This window comes from Orycteropus afer, unplaced genomic scaffold (genome assembly GCF_000298275.1).
Source record: "Orycteropus afer afer isolate SDZICR_OR568_19922 unplaced genomic scaffold, OryAfe1.0 scaffold00061, whole genome shotgun sequence".
In the NCBI taxonomy this organism is placed as follows: Eukaryota; Metazoa; Chordata; class Mammalia; order Tubulidentata; family Orycteropodidae; genus Orycteropus; species Orycteropus afer.
In genome coordinates, this window is record NW_006921648.1 from 9,796,167 (window position 1) to 9,804,885 (window position 8,719).

Consider the following 8,719-nt stretch of genomic DNA (forward strand, 5'->3'; position numbering starts at 1 on the left):
TGCTTCCTCTATTTAAGCAGAAGCCTCGGGGAACAGTCTCTAGCTTATAGCACACTTGGACCCTGCATGTAGCTGTGTCTTTGTTCAGCAGCCTGTCATGCTCTGCCGACCTTGGGACTTACAATGGACTTGAATTAATGGCCTGTCATGTGGTTTGGTAACATCGGGACTGCCTTTTGACTTGTCAATCTTGGGCTTGGCAGCCTCACCAGCCAGCAGTTGTCTGAGTGAAGAAACCTCTAGCTCCAGTGGGCCAGGAGCACAAGGCAAAGCTGGACCCAAAGTTGAGGGGCTTTCACCCATCCCCTAGAGGCTGGCACTTTAAACTTGGACTTAAAGCCACCAAACTGTAAGAAAATAAACTCCTGTTTTTTAAGGCCATCCCATTTGTAGTATATTCTTGTCAAGGTGGCACTGGGTAACTAGAACAGTGTCAGAATTGGTGAAAAGGTTGGAGGGTGGTAGCATGTCTGGCCTCATAGGAATCAGCCTTTGTCTGCTGATAGTGATTCTGTCTCCCCATTGTGAAGTTAAAGGAGATCAGAGATGCAGCCCCCATGCCTTTTTTTCAGTTACATTCCTAATATCAATGTGTTACCTTCCTAAAATCAATGTGTTACCTTCATACTATTGATGTGTGACTTTCCTAGTATCAGTATGTTACCTTCATAGTATCAATGTGTTGCTTTCCTAGCATTGGTGTTACTTTCCTAGTACTGATGTGTTACTTTCCTACTATCGATATGTTACCTTCCTAGTATCAATGTGTCACTTTCCTAGTATCAATGTGTCACTTTCCTAGTATCGATGTGTGACTTTCCTAGTATCAATGTGTTACTTTCCTAATATCGATGTGTTATCTTCCCAGTAACGATGTGTGACTTCCCTAGTATTAATGTGAGACTTTCCTAGTATCGATGTGTGACTTTCCTAGTACCAATGTGTCACTTCCCTAGTATCAATGTGTCACTTTCCTAATATCGATGTGTTATCTTCTCAGTATCGACATGTGACTCTCCAGTATTAATGTGTGACTTTCCTAGTATCAATGTGTTACTTTCCTAATATCGATGTATTATCTTCTCAGTATCGATCTATGACTTCCCTAGTATTAATGTGAGACTTTCCTATACCGATGTGTGACTTCCCTACTATCGAAGTGTGACTTTTCTAGTATCGATGTATAACTTTCCTAGTATCGATGTGTCACTTTCCTAGTATCAGTGTGTTACTTTCCCAATATCAATGTGTTACCTTCCCAGTATCAATGTGTGACTTTCCTAGTAGTAATGTGTGACTTTCCTAGTATCAGTGTATTACTTTCCTAGTATCAATGGGTTACTTCCTTCCATCTATGTGTGACTTTCCTAGAATTGATGTGTTACTTTCCTAATAACAATGTGTTATCTTCCTAGTATCAATGTGTGACTTTCCTGTATCAATTTGTCACAACATATATAGACTGTTGTCAACCACAAAAGCTTCAGTGTGTTGTTTTTATTGAGACTCCATCATGGATTGGTTTCCCACACGGCTGATCTCAGCCTCCAGCTCCTCTGGAAGTCAACTGATACCACATGACCCTAAGACCCCACCCTAAAACACACTGTTGGCTTTTCAAGCATGGAAAAGCCCCATTCTGAGACTCTCCAGTGTGGCTAGTGCCCATGATAGATCAAACTTTTAGACTATCCAGTGATTTAACTCCCACAAAAGAATGAAAAACTGATGCCTTACAATTAAGATACTGGTGAAGAGTAGTAAATATTCCATGGACTGCTAGAAGAATGAACAAATCTGTGTTGGAAGAAATGCAGCCAGAGTACTCCTTAGAAATGAGGATGGCAAGACTTAGTCTCACAAACTTTGGACATGTCCAGATGGACCAGTCCCTGAGAGGACTTCATGCTTGGTAAAGTGGAGGGTCGGCAAAAAACAGCAAGACCCTCAACAAGATGGACCGACAACCCTTCTTCTGGTCAGTGATAAAGAACCTGTCCTTGGTCCTGGCTGCAGTAATGGGCTCAAAGCAATGACTGTGAGGACAGCACAGGACTAGACAGTATTTTGTTCCGTTATACATGGAGTTGCTATGACTCAGAACCAAATGGATGGCACCTACTAATAACAACAAGGCACCCAGGAAAAGAAACACACTCCTTGCAGGCATGACATTCCAAGAGCTAAGTTATTACCTTCCAAAAGCTGAGGACAAAGATCAGACCCCTTTGGAGGCAAGGTTAAATTTCTCAATTCACAATTATCTGTTTTAGAACTACACTGAATGAGACATGCCAATACCTGTGTCACTGGGTTGTTAAAATGAGTTTCTTATTTAAGACTGCTACAGAGCTTACCAACTGTTAATTATTAATAATATTATTAAAACAATAACTAGCACTCACTGACAGTTTACAGAAAGCCATCAATGTGCAAAGGGGTCTGTATCCAATGTGTTATTTAATCCTGATCCCATGAAGTGGGTACTGATGAAACAGTTTTAATTCTTGGAAAAGGAAGACAGAGCAAATCATTGATTAAAGACTATTAACTGGGATGAAGGAAAAGGCAATGTACAATAAGGGGGAGGCCAGCACTGTTGTAAGAACAAGATTTTTGCCCCTTTCATGTAAACCCAAAGATCACAACAGGTTAAAGCAGGAAAGCAAGAGAATTACTGAGTACTGATACCCAAGGAGACAGAGAAGATTGCTTCTCTGAAAGGCTGTCTTCCCAAAGAAAGGAGTAAACATGCTTATATAGGGAAATGGGGAAGGAGGTGAGGGCCTTTGTCAAATGCCTTTGTTCCTCTTTAAGGTGGTTACTCCAGACTCAGAATCCCTCTTTTCAGGATCGTCTTGTCTCATAAACCGTGGTCCTTGGCTGAAACCAGCTGTAGGATAAAGTCGTACTGAAAAGAATGTATAGTCAAAAAATAACAAACCTAAAGAAATCAGCATCTGTGAAGAGGTCAACTATTCTATTTACTTAAAAGGAAGGAGAAGGGAAGAAAAATTAGTCAGTTAGTCTTTGTGATTAATTTCTGCTTTAATCATGGCTGCCAGTTTGTTAAAGTTCTATAATTTTCAGCACAGGGCCTCTGGCTTCCACAGCACATCATGACCAGTGGCAAAGGAGATCACTGGGCAGTGCATGAAGGTAAAAGACAACAAAGGTAAACACTATTACATAAACAGTCCTGAAACAATAGTAACAATGTTGTAGGAAAACAAAGTCCTTACCCACATCATGAAGAGCCAATGATCACAACAGGCTGAAGAGGGAAAGCAAAAGGTGTCTTGAGTATCAATGCCTGAGGAGACAGCGAGAATCACTTCTCCAAATGCCTGTCTTCCTGAGCTGGGGAATGGTTAGGGCTTTTCAAGGGAATCGGGCTGAGAGGGGGATAGGTCTTAGGAATGCTGGTAAGGTTTTCTTTTCATTACAGGATGAGTTGTAGTCATCTTGTGGTCTCTCAACCCTTCTTCTGGTCAGTGATAAAGAACCTGTCCTTGGTCCTTCAGGTGCCTCACACCTGTCTAGAGAGATTAACTCTGCGAGGAGGGAGAGCCCAGGAGTGGGCATCTTCAGGCCTCTCCGTCTGCCAGGGACACCTCCACTTTCTCCTTTATCTTGGCTGCTCCAGGGCTCAGTGTCTCCTTTCTCAGGGTCCCCTGGTTATGGGCTATGGTTCTCAGCTACAACTAATTGGGGGAAAGAGTTATACTTCAAAGAATATATAATTGGGAATAACAAAACTAAAGAACTCAGCATCTGTAGACAAAGGCTGGCTACACTATTCACTTGAAAGAAAATGACATATGGGGGAAAACCACCAAGTTAGTCCCTAAGATTGAAGTCTGCTTTAATAATGCCTATTAGCTTATGAGGGAGCTCTGATAGTGTGACTGCGAACCAGAAGGCTGGCGGCTCAAACCCATCAGCCGCTCCTCAGAAGGAAAATGGGGCAATCTACTTCCTTAGTGATACTGCCTCGGAAACCCAAGGAGGGGTCGCTATGAGTAGGGTCTGACTCGACGGCACATAACAACAACAACAACATTAGCTTATGAAGATTTTGTAGTTTTCAGTAAGGGGCTCCTTCAGCCTTCCATTTCAACCTTCCTCAATAACAAACCACATCTCTGAGTAAATATGTAGACATGCAAGCTTCACAGAGGTGGTAAAGAAAATAGGAGTATATCCACGAGTACATAGAGATTTGATGGAGGATGATGCTACACATGTAGTTGTTGTTGTTGTTGCTGTTATGTGCCATCGAGTCGGTCCCGACTCATAGCAACCCCTCCTTGCATTGCCGAGGCAGTATCACTACGGAAGTAGATTGCCCAACCTTCCTTCGAGGAGTGGCTGGTGGGTTTGAACCGCCAGCCTTCTGGTTAAAAGTCAAGTGCCTTAGGCACTATGCTACCAGAGCTCCCAACATGTAGTTGTATGTGCTATTAATATATCCAAAGGAGCTCTGGTGGTGTAGTGGTTAAGGCATTTAGCTGCTAACCAAAATGTTGGTGGTTTGAATGCACCAGTCGCTCCATGGAGTAAAGACTACAACTTTGGAAACCCAATGGTGGCTGCTATGAGTTGTGATCAAATCAATGGCAATTAGTTTTGAGTTTATTAATATATCCAAGGATATAGTAGAGCATATGCAATGCAACACAACATACTGCCATCGAGTCATATCCGACTCATAGTGAGGCAGTATCACTACAGAAGTAGATTGCCCAATCTTCCTTCTGAGGAGTGGCTGGTGGGTTTGAACTGCCACCCTTCTGGTTAGCAGTCAAATGCCTTAGTCACTGTGCCACCAGAGCTCCTACAGAAGAGCATACAGGGGCCAAAGTTCTGAAAAGTTCTTAGCCATAACCAAGCACCTTGAGGCACTGGGCTTGGGGACCGAGGGCCACACTCTTGGGGATGTCTAGGTCAACTAGCATAATATACTCCACACAGGCAATGTTATACATCCTACTTTGGGGACCAGTGACTGGAATCTTAAAAGCTTACAAGCAGCCATCTAAGATACAACTATTGGTCTCGTCATCTAGAGCAAAGAAGAGAGAAGAAAATCAAAGAATCAAGGAAACAATTAGTCCAAAGGACTAATGGCCCATGCAAACCCCAACCTCCACTAACCTGAGACCAGAAGGCCTAGATGGTACCCAGCTACCACTATCTATTACTCTGATTAGGATCACTAGGAGCTCTGGTAGCATAGTGGCTAAGGCATTTGAATGCTAACCAGAAGGCTGGCGGTTCAAATCCACCAGCCACTCCTCGGAAGGAAGTTTGGGCATTCCTACTTCCATAGTGATACTGCCTCGGAAACCTAAGGATGGGTCGCTATGAGTCGGGGCCGACTCAATGGCAAATAACAACAACAACAACAAGAGAAGACCCTGGACAGAGAGGGAGAAAAAAACTTACTGGTCTGATAGAGACTAGCGACTCCCCGAATGGCAGTCGGGGTACAGTTTTTATAAGTTTCAGAAAAGGGGATTATACATATTAATAAAAACTTCAGGAATTTGGGCGTGAATTAACTGAGGGTTGGCTGAAGCCTCCTTCGCCTCGGTTTAAAGGAAAAGTCGATTTTTAATGCAATGTGCTCCCGCACCAGAGAGTCACGCGGGCTTCCTGTCATCAGCTGATCAGGCTTAGGCAGAGGGGAGATGTCAGGGGCCAGCAACTATGTTCCTGTTTGTCTCACTGCACGTCCTCAAGCCAAGGTTAATTTTCAAGTTGTTTCCTGAGGCACATTAACATATTCATCACCTGTTTCTAGGGGGACAGCATGGAAAGAATGTGTAAATTGACCTTTCATTCCATTCAGTTCTTAAGGTGTTGTGCCCAGGTTATGAAGGAGTTGTTCGGCGCGAGGAATTTGCCAACACAGACAATGCAAAAGCAAAAGGAAAGCTTATTAGCTAACTTAAGTTAGGGTCCTTGCTCTCACCAAATCAGTGGCTTGAGCAAAAGATCTGTGCTCTTACATTAAAACATATTTATAGAAGAATATGGGGTGGAGTAGATAATTTGGTTTTTAGGACAGGGGTTTGGGAAATTGGGGGCAGGTTGGAATCCCCCGGTTTCAAAGGTGAGTGAGAGATTTTTCGGGGCCAGGCGGATCTCTTTGATATGTGCATACTCCCTGCGGGAGGTAAGAGCCATCGAGCCTTCAAAGGTGGGCGAGAGGCTTTTTGGAGCCATGCAGATTTCTGATAAAAGGCTCTGAGGCATGGGACGTTTTAATCTCTATACTACAGGCATTAGGGCTCAGCATGGGACGTGTCAATCTCCATACTAAAGGCTTCTGGTTAAAAGATCTTTCAGGCCCCACAAAGGAACTGAGTTATCATGTTTACCTACCTGCCTTCCACCAGGAATGCAGGCTGAACTTTGACTCCACTCAGTTTCAGAAACAAAATGTGTTTAAACTATTGAATGGAAAACGAATTTGCTCTGTGAATTTTCCCACACTACAATTTAAAAAAGAAAAGAAAGATAGAGTTTTAATTCTCCTTGACTCCAGATTTCTGGCTTTTATGGAAGCTGAGGTAACCCACATAGGCCATACCCCCTTAGGTGTCTTTTTGAATCTTTGTTGTTGTTGTTTGCCATCGAGTCAGACCCAATTTATAGCAACCCCTCCTTCGGTTTCCAAGGCAGTATCACTATGGAAGTAGATTGCCTCATCTTCCTTCCGAGGAGTGGCTGGTGGGTTTGAACCTCCAGCCTTCTAGTTAGCAGTCAAATGCCTTAGGCACTAGGCCACCAGAGCTTCAGCCTTGGAAAAACTGGTTCTTAAAAGCCACTTTAGCATCAAACAATGGTCCAGAGAAGCCATTAACCTTCTGCTTTTCGTTTCACGCTCTTTTGAAGAATTCAGTGTGTTTCAGGAAATCACACTGTTGGTCTTTCTGGCACAGAAATCACCCTGTTTCAGGCCACAGACCCCAAGGGTCTGACTGGGAGCTATGCATAGGGTAAATCGGTAATTATTTTGATTGTTTTTCAAGACAGTGCTGTAAGAAAATCCTTCCTGACACAAATTTATCAGTTCTGCTCCAATCTCTTCCATAGCAAGGCGGATAAGGTTTGGTCTAAGAGTCTTTTACCAGGTCCTCTCCCCTTCAGAGAGGAGCTCTGGTAGCATAGTGCCTAAGGCATTTGACCGCTAACCAGAAGGCTGGTAGTTCAAACTCACCATCCACTCCTCAGAAGGAAGACTAGGCAATCTACTTCCATAGAGATACTGCCTCGGAACCCAAGGAGGGGTCGCTATGAGTCGGGACAACTCAACAGCAGTGAATTTGGTTTGTCTTTTTTTTCCCCTTCAGGACATTTGATTCTCTAGTTGAAATGCTGCCCTGTTTTGCAAATCATATAATTAATATGCTGCAATCAATTTCTATTATTGGCTTCATATGATTTTTGTTTTAACAGTATTCTTACTGTGGGAGACACTGGCCACATTAGGGAAGTGCCTCTTGCCAACACCGTTTTTCCCATGGAAGGGATGGAAAACATCAGCTCTCTTTGCAGCCAGTGCACTGCCACATGCAACCAAGTGCATTGATGCTCCTAAACAGCTAGCTTTGAAAGCCAGCACCAAGAAAAAACAGGTTGGTTCATCACCACTGGCAAGCATTAAGGATTGCCTGTGGGTGCAAGGTGGTGTTCCCAATACAGAAATGGTATCAGTCTGTGGGTACTTCTGTTTTTTGGTAAGGTCAAATTCCTGCAAGCCAATCAAATTATGAATGTTAGCAGCTCAGCAAGCAGCAAGGGTGTTTTCCTCTTGGTCCAGGGCATTGTTTCTGGAAGTCTACCTCAGGCCTTTTCCAGCCTCACAAAGAAGGTCACATTATGTTCTTTCACAAATTTGTTTTCCTTTTAAACTAAGCAGAATGGGACCCATGGTTTGTAGCTCAGAAGCGTGATCACTACTCCCAACATCTCCACTTCACACCTGAGGATGATGAATGCTCCCAGGCAAGGCTGAGAAGGGCGGAATAAACATCTCACCCCAGGCCACCAAATTCTAGACCAGCACTGTCTAATGGAACCTTTTGTGACAAGGAAATGTTCTCAGTATGGGCTCTCCATCATGTGGCTGTGGAGTACTTGAAGTGTGGCAAGTCTGAGTTATGCTGAAAATATAAAGTATACACCAGATTTCAAAAACTTAGTACAAAAAAGGTAAAATATCTCAACAATTTTTATATTGATTACATCCTGAAATGGTAACATTTGGAATATTTTGGATTAAATAAAGTGTATTATTAAAATAAATGTTCTGGTAGGTGAAATATATCATCTTTGAATATTGAATGCAATACATATGATAGACATAAGCAATAAATAAATACAGTATTATGTTGGTGATTTGTACTGTATAGAAATGATCACTATTAGTCATTCAACAAATATTTCATGAATCCTGTCACTGTGAGGTGGTTAGGAACATAGTCTCTAAACTTTATTTTCATTTTTTTTTTTTAGGGTGGCTAGTAGTGTGAGTCAATCTGAAGCCAGAATTCTAGCAGCCTCCAGGAAAATCTTTAACCAGAAACCTTTTAGTGTCAGTAGTGCTAACAGAACTTTTGTAATTCTAAACACTCCTTAGGGCTTTTATCTGCCCTCCAGTCTCAGCAGGTATCAAGGAACTTCCTCCAACTCAGCACGCATCACAAAA